We start from the raw sequence: 22,371 nt of genomic DNA, 5'->3' as shown, positions 1-22,371 counted from the left end.
GCCTGCGACACAGCAGGACACAAACTTGTCAATACTACAAACCCTTAAATGAGAGGCTTCAACCGGTTGGAACTACAATTACATGCATGACTGGCTGCTAGAAGAGACAGCTGTCCTTGGGTACTTAAGCAAGAATAAAGAAAGCAGTACAGATGTTATCCACTCGTGGGGTCACGTCACTGCTGGCAGAAGCAACAGCAACTTTGCTCAAGTCATTTCTAAGACTTAAATAATTTATATTAAAAAATCATTACCAGCACAGTGTAAATTTAGAGTTAAACCTAGGTACTATCTATGTGTATAGAATACACATGAATTCTATACGAATATATATGAATTCTATAGAATTCTATACACTATGTGTATAGAATACACATGCAGAGTGTGAGAATAAAGCTAATTAAAGAAAACTAAAATAAGTAGTTGAAGAAAAAACAACCTTAATTTACAAACTCACGAAGAAAAGATCTGAAACTTAAAAGTGTGAAAGGGTTTAGTACAAGGGACAGGGCAGGCAAAAGACTTTGCCGTCTACTTGTTCCGGCAAGTATCTTTAGCAGCCATAGATAGGTGAACTTGAAATAGGCACAGACTTTATTTCCTCTTTAGAAGTATTTAAACTAAATAACCACACTCACATATAGAGGGAGCAGCAGGTGACCGATGTCTCCCAGATGAGCTTCCTCATACGCACAACAATTCAGCCCCTTCTAATCACCAGCTTCTGTCCTTGGAGGAGTTCCGGCAACGTGTGGGAAGAACAAGGAAATCCAAACTTCACGAAGCTACAACTTGCTTTAGGTATGTCTTCTTCAGCTCTTGCAAACATACCTCAGATCTTCTTTTGACTTTTAAGAAGCTCTCTGAACAATCTTTTCTCTAAAACTATCCGTTATTAAAAGGTCAAGAAAACATAGCAGTCCTAGAGGGAGAGATCAATTAGGAATGTGTGCTGGCTAGGTGATTAAGTTTTAAAAGTTATTCATGCTAAAAAAATGTCTTTGAGAGAATGTATGCTATAGCACCCACCAAACTGTTTTAATCCTGTAGTGGTTCTATGAACTTTTCAAAACATTCTTGAAGAAACAAAGAGTTAAACCCTTTGAATTGGAATAAATTAAAAATCTAATGAAGAAATTAAAATGTAAGAAACCCAGGTTTTTTTACCAGGTTCTCATCAATATTTTCTATGTAGACATTACGATAATACCAGGATATTACTCTTTGGAATGCTCCACCTTTAATTTCTTCTCACAGGCCCTTAGGAATTCCTACTATCAACTAAGGCATCAGTTTACTAAGAGGTTAAGCATGTGCCTAATTTGATTGATCTGTCAACTTAATAGATGCTCAAATTTTTGAGGAATTGAGAATCTATGCTATTATCCAAAATAAACAATGCCACAAACAAATCCAAAACAAAGAAATAAAAAGCCCCACCCCAAACCCAAACACAGTCTGGGTTTTTACTTCCCTTCTTGAATAAAGCTGTGTTCATGGGCTGGGTTTCAACCTTGTTGAGAAAAGAATTCCCAGTAGCAGCAACAGGCTTTGTATCTAAATCCTAATCCTTCCCTATAATTATAACACTGGGTAGGAAAAAGACCAGGAGAGTATAGAAATAGAACAGCAAAGAATTCAATACTCTTACCAATCCAAGCTTGATTTTTCCTCCAGTTGCTACAGCACTCCATAATATTTTCTTTTTTCTAAAATCTTTTTGTACTTTCCCAGCTGAGAATACAGACGGAGGAAATCAATGCAAAAGTAGAGTTTCTGCTGATATTTAATAGTGTAAACAATCTATTCTAAACTATTCTTAACAGACAAGTCCTCTGAGATGTGCTTGGCAGATACATCTCAATCCAGATAAAATATATCCCATTATCTTCTTTTTATGTGGTAGTCACTTGGCTCCTCAAAGAATCATATCCCTTATCATTTGGAAATTTCTTATTCTGTAGGGAAATGGCTTTCCTCAAAGAAGCAGGTACCAAAGAGGAACTCTAACAAAAGGCTTAGAGAATTGACTCAAAGGGAATTAATACCTTCAAGACTTGCGTGAAGAGAGCATGTCAGCTTCTCTGACTCAAAACCTGGGGATCTTATGAAAAGATTTAATAAACTTTCACATTATGTTTTACGATTCTGCTTCTTTATTGGATAGGACAAATATGTTGCTACCACGTTAGGGAGACTAGGACACCCGAGTCAACTGTGTGAATAAAACTTTTTGGGTGAGATAGCTGAATTGAAAAATTTTTAAAAAGGAAGAAAACATGTTGGAAGCTGAGCTTAAACTGTGGCTGGGATCAACCAGAAATATTAGCTGAAAGCGTAGGCAAAGCTTGTTTTTCGTGGCATATATACTAATACAATAGCAAGCAGATTGACAAAGAATTTGTTCTGTCCACCAGTATTCTTTCTTGCAGGGTATTTTCTACTCATCTTTACTTTAAGAAGTTGTGACATATTGGTGATAGAAATTATGACTGACGTACTAGTAGATAAAATGGCAGATTGTTGACAGTTCTCAAGACTGAGATTTATCTAATTCACATGACCTTAGAAGTTTCTAAATCAGCTTTAACTGATGATGTGTGTGAGCAACTCACTAGTTGTATGGCTTTCAGAGGAAGCTTATGTCCAAGGTTAAGCACATGTCCATGTGGCTTTTTGAGAATGCTGATGTTTTCCAGAACTGTTTGCTACAGTACTTAAAATTAGGCATCTGCATCAAGTTACCTACTGGCTGTAACTCTTGCAAGTGTGCAAATGCAGCCCTAGTTGATGCAAAATAGATTATAGATGCCTATCTTAGATATCCAATACTGAAGGCTTGTCCTTGGGGAACTCAGACAAGCATAGGGTCATATTAATAGCTTTCTATCATCTTTTGGAGGTGAAAACTTGAAAAGCATTCCCAGGCAAAAAGGACCTGAAGCATTCAAGAAACACTTTAAAACCAAGATTAGGTATGACAGGTTATTCTCACAATCATCTGTCAGCTCTCTAGGGGATATTCTTTCTTTTGCGTTTCATATTCATAAAAGTTAAAGAATTGTAATTTAAGATTGAGAAGGAGCTTTCCATCCTTGGGCTGTGTAAAGCAGAAGTAACTCCAGTGTACTAGCCTCTCATAAAAACAAGAACTGGGATTTTTCAATTTAACTGTAGAACTAAAATTAGGGCGTTGCTCATTATAACCCATATCCAATACAACCTTATCCATCCAAAGCCTTGGTTAGTCTTGGGATGCTACATGTATCAGAAGTTTAACCCAAACTAGAACTCTTGGTACATTATAGATTACCAAAATACTAAACCACATCCACCTCAATTTATTCAGTGTCTTAACCTCTGTGTCAAAAGAGGTGCATGTCTCTTGCAGAAGTTCATCAAGCTGTGCAAATTATGAAGATTTTCATATTTTAATATTAGATAATTTCAGAAAATGGAACACCTGTTATTTTGTGTGTGCAAAACTTCAGAAACAATTACCTTTCAGGAGTGGACACTGCTTTTGATTGAGGCTGTCAGAATTGCCTGTATAACCCACTTGCTATAATAGATGCAATATTCATACCCTAATTTCCATAAAAATAGATTTTACAGAGTAACTGTTCTGGGATTTATTAGATTTTCCTGCAAAGGATTATAATTATCTCATACATCAACCATAACTAGTGCTTATTATAAATGCCAGTTGCAATCATTTCCTGATTTTGTTGATGTTCTAAGAACATTGGAGTTACACTTCAGTTTACCTGGAAAAAACTAGCTCATATGATTACATACTGTGCATTTACTTCATTGTATTTAAATTAATGTTAAACTTCAAACTTTTTATCATTTTAAGTTTCACTGTCACAAAAAGTATTGCGGATATTAAATGTATTAACACAAAGGAAAGCTCAGGGTTTTTTCACTGCTCACTGTTGTTATTTCAGAGCTGTTCGTGTAGTACAATGTTGAGTTTGGAAAGAAGATAAAGCAGAACTATCTGAATTTTCCCACTAATATTTAGACTGAGAAGAAAATGTGTACACTAATTATTCTAAGAGTTTGGACTAACTCCTCGGGTCCCTTCCAATCTAAATTATCTTATGACCTCTTTAATGTTCAGTCTTTGCAGGATTACACAAAAATTCAGCTCTAAGAGCCTAGTGCCGTAAATATCCTTATGGTTAAAAAAAAAAAGTAGATGCTGTTGTGCAGCCCAGTAGTTTGACAAACAGATGAATATTTAAAACTCAAACAGGAAGAAACAGCTTAGCTCTGTATAAAAATTTAGGTGTTGCTTCCTAGAGCAGTTCTTTAAAATATCCTGACATTTCAAAATATTTTTCTGTTAGAAGAGAATTAAACTACCAACAGGTTTGGAATACTGGGTTTTGTCATGGAGCAACCAGAAATTCTTTATGTTCTCAGATGTCACACAATCTCCTATGGAGACTGTCTTTTACCTTGTATCACATTAATGATTTATATAAAGACTTTCTATATGCATGTTATAAATGTTTACATGTTCATTGCCTTACCCATGCTTTTGTTATGTGGCTATAGAGGGTGGTTATATTAGTGGGTTAAGATGAATATACGCCATTACTCTCTGATATTATGTGACTATCTATTTGTTCCACATACACAGTTTCTTTCTAAGTATGGAACAGAAAAAAATTAATTCTGATGGAGACGACTGCAGTTCGGGAGGCCTCGAGCAAGTCAGTCGCAGTCAGCTTTCTGTTTGGCACATTGTCTTTCCTTCTACCTGCTGCATCTTCTACTCGTGACACACATAGTGCCATCACATTTTTATATCTAGTGAGACACTTAGCACCTTCTGAAGTATTTGTGTCACTAGATGGTTCCCTTTCAGAGACTGGATTGTTTTTCTTAGTTTCCAAGCATTCTTCATTCACGACACAAATATTCACAATAACTCTAATAACTGGAGCCTTTTTTTGGCTTATATACTGCATTTTTGCTTTTTGAGTGAGGGTTTTGAGTCCAGAATGATTTCATTACATTTTGGAGAGAGTTTCTCTTATCAGTAATACAGAAATTCTACTTCAACTCCTTTAATATATGATGCTGTCTTGTACACTTAGCTCAGTTCCACATGCTTGCGTCTCCTTGCCTGCTGTCCAGCTAGTCTGACAGAATGATGGGGTTTCCTGCAGAGCCTTATCTTGTATACTTTGATCTTAGTTTTGTTTCTGCCTTGGTAGACTCTTTCTATGAAATGAAAGCTTTTTAAAAGTGCTCTCTCTTGGCCCATGATCCCCTTCTAGTGAAACAGTTTCTCATAACTGGAGCTACTGGTCAGACTTTGCAAGTGTGACCACCACCTCAAAACTGAAATTTGAGGCTTGTCACATAGCTGTTCCACTAAAGGTAATGTTGTTTATAGAAAAGATACTAGCTCCCAAATGAGCTGAATGAAGCTTAACGCCATATATTTATAACTAATTTTTTCATTATGCATTTTCATTTTGGTCAAGACATTTGTAAATATCCTTTCTATGGGATGCAAAAGTGCTTGAAGGTACTAGAAAAAAAAAACAATACATTCAAGTACCCGGACCAGAACAAAGATGTAAAACAGCATCTCGTATTTGGCCTCTTACCAAGATCTTTGCACAGAAAGTCCATGCTACCTCAATCGCAGATAGTTATTGAGCAGGTAGATAGGAAAAAATAAAGAAGAGAACCCTTCACTGTGACAGTGACTGAGCACTGGAATAGGTTGCCCAAAGAAAGCCCTGAGCTCTCTGATCTACCACTGAAGTTTGCCCTACTTGAAGGAGCAGGTTGAACTGCGAGACCTCCAGAGGTCCCTTTCAGCTTCTCCCCCCCACCTTGATTATATGTTCTTTTTGAAATACCTCTGACTTCTAATAGATAATCCAAAGAAATCTCAGATTGAGTCACATCATTGTTGCTATTCATCTCACTGGATCCTGGGTGACATCAGGTCTTTGGGAGACTCAGTGTTCATCAGTTACACTTTCTTAGGTTCCCCCCCAAGATACTCACAACTTGGATATTCTTATTAGTCTTATATCATGAGATAAATATGTTTTTCCAGAAATATTCAGGAGGAAACAGTGATGGTAGTCTCTGATAGAAAGACTGTCAAATGCTGAGATTCACAACATTAGCACTTCTATAAGTATAGAGCAGAAGCAAAGAAAGGTGGAGAGGAGAATAGGCCATAACCTAGTTTGTGCTTCAGCAAAGCCATTTATAAATACTACATTTCTATGAGGAAAGAAAGGAGAGTTTTAGAAAGTCTCAGAGGTAATTAGCCAGACAGTTTTTGGCACTTGATTGATTGCTTTTTGAAAAACATTAAAGCCCCCAGAGCTGCAACAAAGTTAAAAGCTTAGGTCTAGACATGAGGTCATCATTCTTCATTATCACCTTATGTGAAGAAATAAAAAAAGCAATGCACTTGTGATTGAAACCAAAGCACTTATTGATATAGCTCTCCACCATAAACCTCCCTTTTCCCTCTATCTGCTATGTAACAAATTATGCTATTTACCAGACGGCTATTACAGGTGTTTTATAACAGGTTCCCTACTCCAGTCTGAAGCCAAGCAAATTGAGCAAATACAGAATGTGAGCTTAATATACACTTGTTCGCAGAAACAGAGCTGATATATTGTTACAAATTGTATGCTTCCTCAGTGTCCAAATAGTCATGGATTATGAGCAAGCTAGATACGAACCTGACATACAATTATTCGTTACCTGTATCTCACAGAAAGAACAATTTCTGCAATGAAACTTTCCAAGGCTACCAAACCCTTGAAGAAAATATTAGCAATGATTCATTAGATAACCACCAAGTTAGCTCTGCACCTACGGCCCTGATGGATGCTAGTCGCTCTGCTATATGAAAAGCTCCTATTGGATTTCAGATAGATGAAAAATATCACCTTTCAGTCATTTTTAAGTAATATATTTTGCAAATCTTGCAGGATTGCAAAAATGAATGCAAATACTGTGGTACTAATGACTATTTGGTGAATAACGCAAAACTATATCCTATTTGAACTTGAGCCACAAGTTCGCCTTAACTTTAATTTTCATAGGTATCTGTGCAAGCTGTTGGATCCCCCCTTTACTGGAGAATTTTTTCTCCCCCCTTTTTTCTTCTAGTCCTTTCTAGCACACTTTGGTAGGTGACTGTTAGAAGCTTTACTAATTTAAATAATCAGGTGCATTATTCATGGTTATTTTAATTTGTTCCTATATGAAGGCTGTGAGATAGTAATTTAATGTATTTAATGTAACAGGTTCAGAAGAGTCTTTGTACATGGGGAGTTTCAAAAAACAAAAATAAACAAAAAAAAACCAAAGCAAAAAAACCCCAAACTGCAAATGTCCGTTATTCTAGTAAAAATTAAGCTGTGCTTTGCTGTCTGTAAAGAAATACGTTATTCTGTAGTATTTACAGACAAATGAGTGATATCAGATGAGTTTTCTTTGTTATCAGTGGCAGAAACCTTTGTATTTGCTAACTCATTGCTGGTAATAAACTCCTTTTTATAAAAAAAAGTGTGTCCTCTACGCTGACGATACTGCTAAAAGTATCAGAAATTAAATCCTTCTAATGGAAAACTTTCTCATAACAGAGGACTATAATTAAAGCATATCTTGCAGATAGCATTCCTTTCTTGACTAAACCTTGGGTGGAGATGTCTGCCCTTTGCTTTGAAAAGTGTAGAACACACATGTGTTAGATCATGACATTTTAGGTAATTACAGATTATTTGAAACCTGCCATTTTCACAAAGGCTTCAAAGAGAACATTTCTTTCCCAGCTGCATCTTGAGATAGAGTACAGAAGATGAAGCACTCTTTATGAGGAGTCTTAATCCATCTCTAGGTTATTCATTTCAAGTTTCACAGCAACTTATCAATGCTACTCTCCTGCTTTTTTTTTGTTTGGTGTGGGGTGAAACAAACATATAGGAAGTGATAGGAAGGGAAGTGATTTTTTTTTCATAAAGATAATATTTTCTGTTCACAAAATGTTTTCCAATGAGCTACAGAATTCTCAGACTTATTATTCCAGAAATAGCTAATCATTTTAGCTGGGATAGTCTTTACCCTTGGGGAAGAGTTCACAAATAAAGATGGAAAGACTTTCTACCTTCAGATGCAAAAGTCACCAGACTTATGTCTAGTCAAATCAGACATTCAGCATGGGTTTCCTTCTTTACTCGAGTATATAATGCTGACGGGCAGAAAATACATTTTGAAGCTTCTATTTTGGAGTATTGCAATGCAACCTACATTTATGAGTATCTTGTATAACTCAGAAACATCAGCTCTTTGAATTAATAAGAGGTTTGTGAAGATGAGGTCACTGCTAGGACAATCATAACAGCTGTTTGTTGCACCGCAGGTAAGTGAGGTATTTGAGGAGTCAGCCTCTCCTCTGAAGTGTGCAGAGACCCCAGTGGCAGTATTTAGGACTTAGATTCAATAAACGTTCATCAGAAATATGTCAGGAATGCTGATCCTACCTTGGACCAAGAGGGAAAACTCACTGACTTCTTGCACTTTATTGGAGCCCTACAAGTTATCATCAATTTAGTAACAGGTTTAAAATCTCGCTTTTGGTTACGTTTCGCTAGAGGTTATTCTTCTCCAACTTTTGTGGTTTATGCACAAAGTTTAATTTAAAAAAAAACAAACAACAAACTGTTAATAACGACAGCTGGCTTTGAAAATTTTACATGAAAACCTACAAGAAAAACCCTTGAACTGTATCCACTATTTGAATTATAAATGAAAGCTATAAACTGAACTTGATGGCTGTTCTTCTAAGCAAAAGAAGCATTCCTGAAAGGACTTATGAAAAGTTTTCTGCCGACTCCTATAAGTAAGGCTTTGGAAAACTGGAATATCTCAGAATGTCAGATGTCATAATTTGCCTTGATATGGCATCGTACAATTTGTTTAATGTTATTAACATTAAAACAATCGTACTATGAAATATTCGAAGCACATTCCCAATTGTTTTGTATCAGATTATCTCAATGCCAAACATGTAATTTTACTGTGGCTTTCTTATATAGTCAAAGTAGTTATGGATATGCCAATGAGAGTCAGAGGCGAGCTAATGATAAAACATCCTGATGCATCTTCCACTAACACAAAATTCGTCTTTCACACTTTTAAAGCATTCCAGCTTGTAACTCAAATCCTGTTGTTGAACACAATCTCACAACGCAGCACTAAATCTCTGCAATAAGGTACAGAGGTACAATTTCGGTTATTTTTCCCTGCTCCGAGAAATATATAGTGGTGGATTTGTACATGATTAGACTATTAAGAAAAAAAAATGCAGCATTTTATCCGTCTAGAGAATTCATTAGTTCTCAAGGGTGCCGTCAGTTGTTTGTTCACTGGATCCACCCCTCCCACCAAAATAACTCAGCTCACCCTCCCACCCCCCCAAAAAGCCAGCACACCACCACCACAACAAAACCAACAGAAAGCCCCAGCAAAACCCCAAAGGCCATACACATCTGGACATAATAAATCTTACTATAGGTTGTTATTAAACACGTACCTGTTACAAGTTTTCCTTTTACAAGATTCTTGAAATACTCATGAGTGGAAAAGCAGGACTGCAGCTGGTTATTTTCTACACACTTGTCTAAAGAAGCATGGCACAATTGATCTGAAAGGCAGATATACAGCATGTTTGATGGAGAAAGGAAGTAGTCAGCTTTTATTACAAGAAAAAAAAGAGTACTAGGGACTAAAGGAGAGAAAAATCTATAATTGTACTTTCTGTGAAAAATTTGAATGACTGTTCCACTTTTAAACGTACTTGCTACACCTATCAAAAGAAAATTAAGAATAAAAGTTACCCAAATACTTCGGGACTAGTAATACTTAATTTCATAGTGAAGCCAGACTGATACTAACTCGTATAAATCACAGCGCAGCTTAGCAGAGAAGCTATTTCCAGGGATTGCTAAGATATGTCTCTTTCAAACTTTTGAAAACAGTATTTCACTCCTCACATAAAAGTGACTGGAGAACCTGACTGAAAGTCCACCAGTTCCTTTGGATAGCTAAATGCCATTAATACGCTGTACCATTTGCTTTGGTGAAAGCAAGACGTTATGTGCTGTAGGCAGGAGGCTGATGGGTCTATGGTTCTTCGTATTTCACTTCATCACCTATTTCGTGCAAGTGGTAATAGCCGTACTCAAAGTGCATGAGATTTGTTTCTTGATAATATACACTATGAACAATTTCACCTGTTCCCTGGATTTTCTTTTCAACGGCTATCATAATGTACTGTGCTTGTATTTTCCATAATATCACCTTTTTATTTTTTGGGGGCTACCTTTCTTTCAAATGGCTAGCAATATACTGAGCTCAACTCATAGTATAAATAACACTTCTACCTTAATGTTAGCCTGCTTATCAAATCATAGAAGAAATATAGCTACATGGGATTTAGGATGATTATATATAGCAAAAAGTCCAAGTTAAAGATACGTGACAACAGTACTTAAGGTTGACGCTTGTGTTTCGTTAAAGCCTGCTTCCAGCAAAACTTTTAAAAGTCTGTCTAAACTGTGGCCCAATGGATGCTCTGCCCAGGTAGATTTTGTCTCTAATTTTTAACAAAAATTGGACAAGATGTGTCTAACACCTCACACATATTTTTAGTGCCAGCCTGGGGCCTACATATGATTTATTACAGGGAAGGGCTTGTAGAAAAGATAGGATTCTTTTTCATGTTCAAGGTCTATTCAGAGACATATGTATATTTTAAATAGCTTTGTATTTACTAATATGCACCTCAGAGCTGAGAAAAACAAGGAACATCAGCTAGTCAAACCGTTTCAAGAGGAAAGGCTGGAGAATGGTCATTTCTCCCTATGGTTATTTTACAGATTTGTAACACAACTTTCCCTTTTAAAAGAAACCTTCAACTCCCATATCTCTTATTCAGTCACAGGGTTACTCTTACAGATTTCTCCATGGGTCGCATACTGATGATGAGAGAGAAGGGAGCCTCAGAAATCAGAAGCAGTTTTTCCAGTCACCGCTCAGACTGCATCTCACTGCAGCTGGAGCAGGTCATCGTCCTCCCTGGCTCCCAGCCTGGGGCAGGGCCGCAAAGGGACATCAGAAAAATGCAGGTTATACTCACCTCTCCTCTACTGATAGAAGACATGACCTACCAGCCCACTAAGGCTGTTTCTGGGCCACAGTTTGGCTTAAATCCAAATTCTGCTTATCACCAAGATTAGCTGATTGTTCTCACCTGGTGTAATTATGCAAACTTTCTCCTCCCCCACCCCCACCTTTCCTTCATTATGCAATTTTATTTTTGAAGTGCTTTCCTACAGGTGACACCTGCTGTGATAGAACCTGAGAAGATAATACATCTTTACAGTTCTGCCTAGTCTGTCGCAGTAATATATGTAAGCAGTTGTTAAAATTGTCCTCTGAAACGTTTCCGAATGTCCGCAGAAATTTGGATATGCAGAAGCACAAGACAGTTCTTCCAAGGTCACAGTAAGAACCTTTAAACGGCCTTCATCATGTCCCAGAGATGTTGATGCAAGATAGTTTAACTTGATGAGAACGGCACCTCATTATCTTATAATGTGATGACTCCTTCAGCAATAATGCCACGTTAGAAGGTGGTATGACAAACCAGAAAGCTGACTACAAGGGGTCTTCCGAGAGACTTGACATTAGAGACCGTGATAGTGACAGGCAATTCTTTTAAAATTATAGTGCAATCTGTTGTAAAACATTATCAAGACATAGACATTTACCCAGTATTATCCTATTGCTCCAGGAGGCCTTTACAATCTCACCAAGATTACATTCAGCGCTCCCAAAATGTACCCACAGTGTAAGGCAATGGGGCTGCTAAGCTATTTCGGGCAGTTTTTTCTTTGGTTTTTTGTTTGTTGTCTTTTTTTTCTTTTGCTTAATCATGCCATAAATATGGTGAGTTCAAATTGTGAACGAGCTTGGTTATTCTACTCAAATTCAATTTGATCAGCTCTGAAAGAAGCATAGAAGGTAAAGAACTAACACAAGAAGAAAAAAAGATTAACTCTTCTGGCAAAGTGGTAAAACTGAGATTTGCTGGGGGAGGGGGGCAAAACCCCAAAAGTATAAAAATTGCATTTAATTTGTAATTCAAAGACGAATTAAAAAAAAATATCCCCAAGTCAAAAAAATGTATTGACATTTGGGGAAAAAATGAAAATATTTTTGCAGAAGGAAGATACTTGTTTTGAAAAAAGAAATATATTCTTTCCTGTAACATATATATTGCCTTCACTCAGGTGGTAATACTTTCTATGGAGGTCATAACAACCTACAAAGTAAAGATGTTTACAAAACCTTTAACTACAAGACTTATTCAATTTAATGTTCTTATATTCTTCTCTTAGTTCTTTGACTAATTCAACTAACATTTCAGCTTTCAAGATATTTTCAAGGTACAACTACTACTTTTAAAAGGTAGAGCATTTAATGGTATAACCTGGTTGCTTTGTGTGTACTGGCTATTGAAAAAAAATGAAAGAAATCCCAGCTTTGATCAAGCAAAGTTTCTGTCACTGCTGGTTTAGATATACACACTACTCCATAACAGGACCCTGCCTATTCACAAAACATGCCCATTTTCAATATTTAACAATAAGGTATTGACTTCTTTTTCACTTTCCTTCATTTCACAGTCTTCTATTATTAAGTACTTCACATTATGCCAGGTCTTTCCCAGTATAGTCAGTCAGATTATTTCTTCCACAAAAAAGCGCAAAAGAACCAAGTAAGTGAATCACATGGATAAAACATGTAGAGAACTGTTCTTTGTATGTTAAACAACCTATTCCTAACATGCAAGATTTGAGCTGAAAACGTGTCGAAATCTGACTTGAAATAGTTGTCAGTCAGAAACATCTGAAACAATTAATGCAAATCTTAATTATATTTAACAGTATCATTACCTAAAGGAGCTATTATTCCTAATTGTTTTATGATTTAGCTATTGTACACTGCTTGTGCTTGACTCTGCTAGCACAAAATTTGAGGTGAGATTATAATTGATTGAATTTTAAATGTCAACTAATTTTATGAAGCAAACGTCTCCTGAATATGAACAAATATTAATAAGAAATTCCTTCCAAAAGGGACAGCTTAGAGCGTATTATTTATTTTTATTTAAAATTGGGTGTCTAAGAGGAAATGTTTGAGACATAAACTATTGGGAAGACATTAAGTGAAGGATGAAGATGGAGCCAGTGGGGTGTAACGCTCCATCAGGACCAGCCTGCTGATCCTGACTCAACATCTTTAAAGGGTCAGCATACAAAGGGAGAAACAGCAAGAAGCTGATTTAATGCCTATCAAAACCAGTAGAAATCCTGGAGAAAAAGATAACAAAATACCAGTGGAAAGACTACTGCAGTATAATTTAGAGCTATTCAGGTCTCCTTTAAGCTACCTAGATGGTGGTGGTAGCAATCTGGAGTTCAGTTCAGGCAAAACTATCCTACTTTAGCAGGAGATTTTGCAGTCTGATCTGAACACACCTGCTTGGATATTGCTGTCCTTATCTTGTTCTCACAGCAATGACAGCACCACAGCTGCACTCTGTTGTACGCTTCTGGGGGATAAGGCCCCCCATTTCACATTTGGATAGTGTCTAGGGCTTCCAGAGCAGGAACAATTGCTAGCAAATAATTCAAAGGGCCGATGGACTGTGTCTTCAAGGGCAAGTGGATGAACACTGAAATTAGGCATTGGTCAGAAGAATAGCAAAGATTTAAAAAGCTTTCTTCCCTCTCCCAGGTGCACGTAGTTACAGATGCACACAATCTGTTTTAATAATTTATTATATTACTGCTTTTTGGAAGGAAGAATGATGAATTGACTGCTCTGACAAAAAGTGTTGTCTCACTTATGTCCCAAACTCAATCACCAAGAATTAATGTTTATTAAACAAACCTTCTCCCCCCCCCCCAAAAAAATCCACAACAGTACAAGAAAATAATATGACAATATTACAATGTAGCTCTAGTGAAAATCTGTAAAAATTTAGACATCCCCTATCAAAGCCTTTTAGCCTGTAAGAAATACTTCAAAGGAAATTGTAGTTATATGCATAATATGAATGTATTTATTTCATGGTAATAAAAGTATGATTCAAATGGAAAACAAATGTGTGAGAGGATTCTAGAAAGTATCTACAAGGTAATTTTAAAAATATTTTGCCTCAAGGTCTAAGAACTAAGGAGGCTAAAATAAAAGCAGGGTATTGTGGACTTTATCACCCTTTTCCTTTTCAAAGGACTATAAAAAATGAATGCTATTCAAGAATATTGAATTTATATCAAATAAATATAATCTATCATGCAACTGAATTGTTGCATATTCCAGTATAATTATAAACCTGAAACCAGAAATATATTGAGATATCTGAATTAACTGGAGTCACTAACTGATCCTATCAGTGTAATGTCTTTTAAAATTATGACTTCTAATTTAAAAAAATGATTGTAGCTTGCCTAGAAGGTCACTTCCACTATGACTGAAAGATTTAGAACCCTTCACCTTTTACTGATAGAATGATCTTTTTTCTTAGATACTGTTTTTCCCCCAACTCTTGCACTTTGAGTTTTTGGAATAATATTGATGAGAGAAGAGGCATAGATTAAAAAGCAAAGGGAAAGGAGCAAGTCTCAAAGAACAGGGAAAGGTAAAGGGAAAATGTAAACAGTTTTGACATTAGTTTGATTTTAAACTAAGATATTTTAGAGGATTTGAGATTCCTTTGTCTAAGTGATTAATTGACGGCGAGAATATTTTTAACACATTTGCTAGAGAATACAACAGCAAGTACTCCAGCATTTTACAGAATAGTTTAAGCCAGGGATTGTATGTTACTTGTTAACCTGCGTAACCCATTACTTGGTCTCTGCATCAGTTAACACTTTGTTGATATCCATCAACTATTTACGAGATCTTTTAAAAGTCTTTGAGATGAAAATATTAATTATACTAGGAAATAACCTGAGGTGTCATGAAATAGTGCAGATTTTACAGAGCGGATCTGTCTGACAGACTGAATCATCTCTGATGGAAACCAAGGAGTTACAGAAAGTCCTAAAATTCTCTTCCATTTCCCTAACTTGAAATCTTCCATGTGTACTAGCAAAGCAGGACAGAATTCATGCTAAAAATGAAATATTTCTTTTAGATTCCTGATTAACACAAACTTCCTTTCACTGGACATGACAATGGTGCCGTGAAATTGTGTGAATTGTGGAGGAGGACAGAAAATTTGGGCCAGGGCAGAAAATATCCCCCGTTTGCACTGATATTCAGCTCCTTCTTGGATTTCTGATGATTCTTTTAGTCACATACTTCTTCATCAGCAAGGAGGACAGTTGTTCCATAGCATCTCAAATTTAAGAGTCAATTACTGCCACAACACAGCAATGCAAAAGGCCTTTATCATAGACCTGTCCAGATGCTAAATGAATCTTCCCTCTCAAAATTCTCCCTGGCATCACAGCATCCTTTTAAATCTCTTCTGGCCATCATAGATCACTGGTAAACCACAGTGACTTCCAAGGACCCTGTTAACAGAGAAAGTGTACAGGTACCTCTTGCTTGGACACCTCCAGTTTATCAGCACCATTAATTCATTGTGGTTCTCCCCCAGTGAACACAATAGTCTAGTTATAATCACAGTAAGGCTGTGGGAATGTGCATTATCACTTTTCTCTCCTCATGAGGAATGCACTCCAAAATAGCTGTGGCATTTTCCCCTAATAGCCTCACATTTCACTTATATTTAATTTGTTACCTGCTGTCTCCCTCAGAACCTTTTCTGCATTGCTGCTCTCTGTCCTGCTCTCCTGTATTTTATTTCTGCTTGTTATTATTTTTTTTCTGCCCCTTGAGAGAAATGCTTTGCATTTATCCACTTTCAGCCACAAATCCCTGGACTTAATCCAATGTTCTGAACCCTCCAGATCTTTCTATACACCCTCCCTTTTTCCACCCTTTGCCAGCAATATGCCTCATGTTAGCTTTTCCAGTACAAAACTTGTTTGGTTTTTCTTTAGTTCAGCTTCTGAACCATTAATTTAACCGATCAGAAGGAAGGACAGGTAGACAATGAATGCATGCCCAGTGGCAGGCATCTGACTGAAAATCAGATAAACTTTCTATTGATTCTGCTTTTATTTTTTGTGGAAGTCTCTGCTCTCTGTTTACCAAGAGTAGTGACAAAGAGGACGACAGGTAGGGACCACTCAAGGGTTTCTGACGGCAGCAGAGCCATGAGAAACACAGAGATTTTTCCTGGCCATTTTCATTCTCTAGCAGCCTTATGAAGGGAGGAGAAATTTTAAGAAATAAAAATAGGTTTAGATGAAAATGTATAAAAGTTGGATCCTATCTTCCCTCTTACATAGTTTGAAAATAAGCTATTGCTCCCTCACTGCCCATCTATAGATTACATTAAAATCAGACTTTCAGAAACCACTGTGAAAGAGCTGCTTATACTGATAAGCGCGACAGGTGAGAGAAGAAAGAAATTAACACATTCAGATATTCACTTTATTATTCATTGCTCTCCATGATAATCACGTCAACAAGACCCTTCCCATACAGTTATTAACTGTCAGCTTCACTTTCAACTCTGATACAGACAAAAGAACTACAAACAGGGAATAAAGAGTCTATGATGGTATTGGGAAAATTTCCAAACAATATGGAAATAAAAAAGAAAACATTTTAAATTTTTTTAGCAGCATCACGGGGACATTTCAGTAGCAGTCATAGTAGAAATTAACCATCTCTGCAGTGTGCAAATGTTTCTTTCTTTACCACCTTACTCAATAGTTTCAAATTACTTATTTGTTACTTACTGACTGTGCTGTATTTTCTTTTGAAGTAAGTGGCATTACCTTTCTTTAAATGACATATTTTCTATTTCACAGATGCAGAAAATATGATCGTGGACAACTTAACCTCTTATGGGAGAGTCGCCTTCTCTCTGGATGAGTCTACTTAGTTTTGTTGTGTTTCAAAATGAAGGTTTTCCCCCCCCAGCGTTTTCCATTTCTGAAGTAAATTTCAGGACATTTTATTTTTATTTTGATCTCTGAATTTTCATTCTGTTTATTCAGGTATTTTAACTACCTTTGGATGGGGCTTTTAGATATAAAACCCTGCATCTGTCTCCATACAGGGTTGGCTCTGCCACAGCATCCTGCATCCATCTATCTTAATCCCCTGGCGGCAGTGGGAGTTTCCATTAATGCAGTACAAAGAAAGTGAAAAATCCCACAGTAGTGAAAGCATTTTCTTTTCATACTGAAGAACTGTACAGATATACGCCATCTGAGGACATGTGTATAGGAGCCAAACAGTGACGGTACAGGAGAGGAAGGGCAGTCTTTGCCATGGGAATCTGGGTGAATCACTCAGTTTTTCTGTCAGTCTAAAATAAGCATCAACAAAGCGTTAGTTCTCTACTTATGGAGTTTGTAAAATGCTTTGATATACTGATATGCACTTCTCTACAATTCCCAATAGCTAAGTACATCTCTGCAAAGAATGAATTATGAGAACAGATACTTGCCTGGGTCTTTTTGCACGGAAAACACTGCCATTTGTTGAAACTTGCAATAAAGGTGATGCTCTTCAATCAAGAATCTGGGCAGAAGCAACAGCCAATTAAATGTGATTATTATTATAATGCTTATTTCAAAGAAATAAGCAACTTCTGTTAAACAACAAGAACCCACAAGCTCTCAAAGCTTACATTTTGCTATAAATTTAAACAGAAGGTATATAATTTCCCTAAAAATGTTCCTACTGGAGACAGTAAGGCTAACTTAACAAGGAGGAGAAGTAACCCTCCCTGTCTGAGGCTGCAGAGGTTTTATGCCTTCCTCTGCCTGGATTGTTTGCTTCTGAAGATTTTTCCTACAGAGGGAAAAAATAAGAAAGATGTCTCTGCAGATTGATTAATAATGTTGCTAAGCTCATCTGGCCACATTTTATCCTCTGTAAAAGACAGGTGCCCTTTGCAGAGAAGCAGACCATTCTTTTTTTCCTCTTTCTTCTTTTTTTTTTCTCTTTACAAGCTCTACCATCTGGGGGAAGAGAGTACTTTGTCTTAATGGCAGTGATTGTCTGCTATGGAAAGACCTGGGAAGACAGAAAACCGAAGATGGCTGGCAGAGAAAGCCTAGAAAGAAAACTAGAGAAAGAAGTTTTACTAGTTTTAAAGGGCCTGAAAAAGGGTCCCTGCTATGATGGCATTGATATAAGGGCTGCTAAAGAACCATCACCTTCTGCAAGAGAAATAAGTTCTCTTGCTCTGCACAGCTTTGTAAAAGCATCAGTCCTAGGATGCACATGGTACCACTGTGATTATGAGTACCGAAACAAGGTAAAGCTGGCAACGTTACTGAAGCCTCCTGCAAATCAATGGGCCAGAGGGCTTCGGCTTAGTTTCAGACAGGGATTAAAAGTGACTTCTCAGCCTTAGGGCTCTGAGCTGCTTATTCTGTTTGTATGAATAGCCCGTCCATCTTCAAGCAAATCTGCAACAAAGCCTCTCCTTCTCTAAAGGAAATTAAATATTCACAATACAAGTGTATAAAATGAGTAGCTGGATTGTCTCAAACAGGCTTTTAACAGCCAGAGCCTTATAAATAAAATTGGTTACTTGGAACAGTTAAAACCCATTCTTCCATAGCCCAAGCAGGGCTTTGAACACAAGTGTATTGATTCAAAACCCAACACAAATATATTTCGTACAGAGCAGGTGAAAGCGATTGCGTTAATACTTCTGTGTGAGCCATTAATATGCACCAACACACGCCGTGCAGTGTAGGCTACTGGCACACTGCTACGGGACCACCGTGGCTTTCTGCAGGCACTGAACTTTGGGGTGCTTTTCAGCGGGAACTCATTAAAACGGTTGGAGCTGGCCCTTATTTAGAAGCTGGTTTCCAAGAAGTACGTCGATGCACATGAGGCCTGTGACTTATTTGAATCTGTCAGGGTCTCAACTGTCATTGACTCTGCTGAAGTTTCTTTTCAGGGAGTCATAGATTTAGCAAGCGGCTCAAGAAAAAAGAAAACAGCTTCTGTTTCCTCCCTTCATTCACCCTTGCACATCATGCTGTTTGTTCTGCAATAAATGAAGAGAATATCAAAATACCTCTCATTAATCTCCCACCTTTCAGAAGTGATTAAATGTTCTATAGGCTAGGGTAGTAATTGCTGATAACATGGTCAGGAATCGGGAAACAGACTTGCATTTAACAGAGTATTCTTTCAAAAACAATCGGTAACAAAAACAAGCTAAAGAATAATGACAGCTATCAATATTTTCCTTATTATAGGTTATTATCTGTTGTCACTACTCAGGTGCAATGACACTTCTTTAGCGTGGGACTTATGGAGAGACACGCACCACGACAGGACCGGTAAATGGTAAAAGCATGGCCCGTGGCTAGGAAAGGAAAAATTAATGCTGTGCTCTTGAGGGCTGATCTCAAAATGGCACAAAAATATTACAGTTCCAGGCAACAATGGTGATTCAAAGAACAAAGAGAAGCAATTAAAAAAACTACAATTGCAAGTCAAGGGGAAGTAATAGAACAGAGGCAACAAATATAAACCATCCTTTTCTTGTACATTCAGCAACTTGTTACTCATTCTTTTCAATGCCTTGACAAGATCTACACCTCTGCTTTAGAGGTGAGAGTCTGAAATTGCCATCTAAACTGTTTCAAACCAAACCTGCGTATGCTGTAGGACATGACAGGGGAAATGATGCATTGGCTTTATCTAACACACTGGTATTTATGGTCTGGTCTTTTGTAGAAGAAATTATTTCAGTGACTTTTTAAAAAGAGAGAGCTGTAGGAGTTGGTAATCTTGCTACTGAACAGTATGAAGTGGCTGGCACTGGAGTCATTCCAGAAGAATCAGCATTTTTCCCTCCTTTAGTGAAGATATTTAAAAAAACCAAAACACCTTACAATACAGCCGACAGCTGTCCCAGCTCTGCAGACTTCTCACACTGCAGTACCTATACCAATCCAGGAATATTCAGAATATGTTCTGGGGATATTTTTGCTCTCTTTTTACTTAAGAGAATACGGTACATTAAAAGTTCTGGTACTGAGATGTATTATTATTTGTATTTTACTGTTAGGTCCTATCCAAGATCTATCGCATTAAGCACTGTGATACTCAACTAGGGAATATGGCAGAGACAGTCCTTGATTACCTACGGTCTAAACCGCCTACGCAAAGTATTGCTGGAGATTCTGCACTCAAATTTCCATTGTCCAACTCCCGTATACCAGTCACGGACTAAACTGCTTTACTGAGCATAAAGCACGGTCTTCTCTAACATTGAATGCAATGTTTCAACAAGATGAGTCTCTTTACCTTACTCACTAATGTCTTTTCTTTCTTCTATAACATGTCAGAGAAAAGTGATGTACAATTACTGTTTTGCAAGGTGAGTATGCAGTGTTTCTCCAAAGAAATGATAAAAAGCACTCCTTCTTTACCTACTTCTGATTATGGCCAGCTTTTGAGAAAGTAATGAAGCCTATCATAAGCAGTAATTTATTCAGAGAGGACTGAAAGTTAAAAATCACAGCTTAGGTCCTTTCTGAAAGTCCATTTCAGTTACACTGGTCTGCCATAAAGACAAGGAGGCAGTCCTCTCTACATGTCCAAGCACTCTGCCCTATCACCGTTTCTTCTTCAGGAGGACTCTGATCTGTACCTGTGACTTCACCTCTCCTACAGAGGTCAACAGAATCCATAGGGTACGGTCTGTGCATGTGAAAAACCTGTGGTTGAAGTACCATTCTATCCATCACTGCTGCAGATTTTTTATTTTTGCATTTAAATCCTTGAATGAGAACAGAATATTTGATAGTAGATCATTATAAATGAAATGAAGAGGTTTAGTCCTACTAATTCTTTTTGTTCCACATTACTAACCTATTATAGTAGTAGTCAATGATACCGTAACATACTTTGCCTTCAAAATTAAACATCACTTTTCACCAGAGATATCACACAGTACTCCTCAGACAAACTTATTCAGGAGAAAAAATGGCAAACATCTAAGTTTAATTCCATGCTGTGACACAAGCCAATGTATTTTGGAAAATGCAATGGCCATGTTGATCCCATGTCCTTTTTACTACTCTAAGCTCAGCCCCCAAAACATTCCATATAAACATTCCTTAGGACACTCTGCTTTTACTTGATATTTTTGCAATATTTATGGAGATCTGGGTCAGGGTTAATTTTACTTTATTTTCTATAGGATTTCAGGAAGCGAGGGAAGGAAGGGAGTAAGGGGGTAAGGAGGAAGGAAGGGAGTAAGGAGGAAGGAAGGGAGGGAGGAAGGAAGGGAGGGAGGAAGAAAGGGAGGGAGGGAGGGAGGGAGGAAGGAGTAGTGTTTTGGTTAAATGAAAATTCATGGTATATCGTAAATTGTATGTGTTGTCCTCCTACAAGAGTAGGAAGTCTTTAGAGGAGTCCTCTCACTTTCTTCAGTCAATATATAATGTTAGTGTTATAATGTACTGCATACACACCTAAGCATTTTTAAGAGGACTGATTTTCTTAAAAGGCAATGTTGATGTCTTATATACCAGTTCTAGTCCAGCAATTAAATATATGTTGAAGTATAGTAAAAAAAAAAACAAACAAACCAAACACCTGCACCCCTCCCCCCCAAAAGAAAAACCAACCCAAAAAAACCCCCAAACCCACAACTCCTACAGAGTAAAAGTTTTCTTAGTATTTCCCTGGAGGTAATACACAATCTATATGAATCATGTAAAACAAAGAAACATTTTCAGTGTTTGCATAACTTTGATTAGAAGCAAATTCTAACTCACCGTGCATTTCATAGCGCTAACGCTCTGTAATCTCACAAGTGCAGACAAGTATCCCATGCCCAGCACTGGCAGCTTTCCAACTATTTCTCTTAAAGGTCCTAAACTGTTTTGAAGGATGTGTGTCAGTGTGTTACTGAACAGTTTTAGCATTTACCCAGGAACCCCTATAATCCCTGGGAAGAGGAAGGAGAGGGAAGAAAGCTTGCTTACAGACACATAGACACAGAACGATTTGTCATTGTGTTTTTCATTCCAGTATATTGACATTATTCCACAAACCATAAACTTAATAGAATGTATGTGTCAATATTCTGGGTATAAAGTTTAGCACAAGGGAGATTAATATTATTATCATTGAATTAGTAGGTCCACACAAAGATTTAGTATG

General features: G+C 37.2%; 1 long non-coding RNA gene across 7 annotated transcripts in view; it reads right to left on the bottom strand.

Moving 5' to 3' along the window:
* The window catches only part of LOC142059656 (uncharacterized), a 67,619-nt gene that overhangs the window by 17,097 nt on the left and 28,151 nt on the right, over positions 1 to 22,371 (bottom strand). For 4 of the 7 annotated variants that reach the window (XR_012661471.1, XR_012661469.1, XR_012661468.1 and 1 more), the window contains 4 exons: positions 21,984 to 22,156; positions 9,596 to 9,706; positions 1,652 to 1,734; positions 639 to 922 (listed from right to left, as the gene is read on the bottom strand). This is a non-coding gene — a long non-coding RNA (uncharacterized LOC142059656). Of the gene's footprint in view, positions 1 to 638; positions 923 to 1,651; positions 1,735 to 9,595; positions 9,707 to 16,643; positions 16,849 to 21,983; positions 22,157 to 22,371 lie in introns of those variants that run through there. The other 3 variants (XR_012661470.1, XR_012661474.1, XR_012661472.1) reach the window with 3 other exon arrangements.

Source organism: Phalacrocorax aristotelis, chromosome 7 (assembly GCF_949628215.1).
Source record: "Phalacrocorax aristotelis chromosome 7, bGulAri2.1, whole genome shotgun sequence".
NCBI classification, from domain to species: Eukaryota; Metazoa; Chordata; class Aves; order Suliformes; family Phalacrocoracidae; genus Phalacrocorax; species Phalacrocorax aristotelis.
Note: the sequence above shows the minus strand (reverse complement) of the source record. Positions and strands in the feature narration are given on the sequence as shown.